The sequence below is a fragment of the Chaetodon auriga genome, chromosome 20 (assembly GCF_051107435.1).
Source record: "Chaetodon auriga isolate fChaAug3 chromosome 20, fChaAug3.hap1, whole genome shotgun sequence".
NCBI classification, from domain to species: Eukaryota; Metazoa; Chordata; class Actinopteri; order Chaetodontiformes; family Chaetodontidae; genus Chaetodon; species Chaetodon auriga.
This window is the reverse complement of record NC_135093.1, coordinates 1,092,781-1,095,000: the sequence shown is the minus strand read 5'-3', so window position 1 is coordinate 1,095,000 and position 2,220 is coordinate 1,092,781. Positions and strand designations below refer to the sequence as shown.

The 2,220-nt window shown below is 42.3% G+C and overlaps 1 protein-coding gene across 2 annotated transcripts in view; it reads right to left on the bottom strand.

Moving 5' to 3' along the window:
* grb7 (growth factor receptor bound protein 7) overlaps positions 1–363 on the bottom strand; it is a 13,987-nt gene extending 13,624 nt beyond the window's left edge. The window contains exon 1 of one of the 2 annotated variants that reach the window (XM_076760276.1): positions 207–363. The gene's annotated coding sequence lies outside the window, so the exon portion shown is untranslated. The remainder of the gene's footprint in view (positions 1–206) is intronic. The other variant, XM_076760279.1, reaches the window with a different exon arrangement.
* Positions 364–2,220: the final 1,857 nt, after the last annotated feature.

The window sequence follows — 2,220 nt, the reverse complement described above, 5'->3', positions numbered from 1 at the left end:
TCATCCTGAAACGTAAGAAAGAGACTCCTCTGTCCTCAGTGGAGCTCGGTCGAATGAAACACACTTTGTTTCAGAGGGCAATAAGACGATGCTAACTTCGGCTAACTTCGGCTAACTCCACATCTTCATATGATCTTTATATTCGCGGTTAAATCCCGGCTGCACCTGTTTGGACTAGCTTGTTAGCCTCTCCGGTGGAGCCTTACCTGTGATCGCTGTGTGGTCAGTCGGCAGGTTTCAGCTGTCACTCATCGTGTTAATCCCACGGGTGATGCTCAGCTCGCTGTTTGTCCTTCTTTGTGGGAAACGAAACGGGATGCGGCACCACAACGAAGCGCCGACAACATTAACTGAACGGAGCGGGGTGGCGGGGAGGAGTCTGCGTCAGGTGTGCACCGGGAGCCCGCCCCCTCCCCCCGGAGGCCGCTGTTTGGAGGCTTAACGGGCTGACAGGTTCAAATATGTGTGACACCTTCCGGCTTCATGTACCCGTTTGTGTACTATTCTCTTTTTAATAACAACAGAAACTACACACAGGACATGTACTCAAGTACTGTAATGAAGTACAAATTCCAGGTAGAACTACTTGTACTGTACTTTAGTATTTCTATTTTAAGCTACTTAATAATTTACTTCACTATATTTATTGGACAGTTTTAGTCACTTTTCAGATTTAGATTGTTTACCAGCTGCATGATTCGTGATATTTACATATTAATGAATCGATAATCAAAATCCGGTAATATAATGAACCATAAAGTAATCTGACATGGACTACTCTCCATAATGAGTAATTTTACTTTTAGTACTCTAAGTATATGTTTGGATGGTAATATTTTGTATGTATTGTGCAGTTTTGTAAAGTGATTAGCAGTGACGGAAGAAGTACTCAGATACTGTACTTAAGTAAAAGTACTAATGCCACATTGTAAAAATACTAAATTACAAGTCCTGCACAGTTTATTGTAGTAAAAGTACACCTGAGACATGACAGAGAGACTCGTGCTTTGTTGTGTTAAATGTAAATGCACCTGAACTGTTTTGTGCATCTTTATTATGTTGTTTCATCTTTGTAGTGTTTATACTATTAAACTATATGTAGGATTTTTAACATCTGGTCATGGATGAAAATTAGCATTTCAGGCTAACGGTGGCTAATTTAAAGCTTTGTCTGTCAAATACACAAACAATGATAAAGAATAAATAAATCCTCTGAGGCGAACCTGCTTCCATACCTTGAAACGTGCACGTGGCTCTCTGTCTCCGCCCAGCGGTGGACTGTGGTGCAGAGGACAGAAGCTGGTGATCAACATGTTTTCCTCTCTGACCTGAATAAAGTTTAACCTCTGCTTTAATCTGCTTTCAATCTGCACAGAACTGAGACTCATCGAGGCAGAACAGCAGGTGCAAACAGGTGTTTCCTGAAGACACACCTGGAGGAACTTTATCACCTCTAACAGGTGAAAAGTCCTTCAGAAAATCCTCAAAAGAAACAAAGTTTTACTTTTGACTTAAAAAAATGATTTGAATGACTCAGCAGTTCTCAAAGTAGTACAATTACTCAAGTTCTGTCCTTTGATACAATTTTAGGATATTTACTTTCTGTTACTTCACATTTCAGAGGCAGATGTTTCACTGCTTTTTAATTACTTTGGTTGAGGTATTCTGCTACTTCAAAGTAGAATTTGATGCTAACACTTCTGTAGTTTTTCTTCAGTAGAATGCAGTACTGTTACCTGCTACTAGTATCTCTACATACATAGAGCGAGGACTGATCAGACAAATACCCTCCAAAACAGACCTCTCAGAAAACTAGATTTCAGTTTTCAGCAGTTTTTCCTCGTGTGTCTCCATTAAAACTGTAAAACATTAGTCTTTATTACTTTGGGGGGGCTCTGAGCTAAATGCTAACAGCAGGTGTGACGTTGCCCATCCTGACGCTCAGCTGTGAACACTGCACAGCTCAAACCTTCTGGTCTTGACTTGGGTTCGAGGACGGCTGCTCAGACTGAAGGAAGTCCTTTCAGGATCTGCTCTTCGGCTTCAGGGCTGAAACTTTTCCCGGAGTTCGTGTTTTCTAGAGAAACCTTTCATCAGAGACAGAATCATCGGCGGGGAAACGGATCACAGGCTGCCGTCCTGCGGCTCGGGCTGACGCCTGATCATGAACCGGTGACCTTCAGCAGCCTTGGAGCTGAAGAAGAGGCGACACGGAGCACA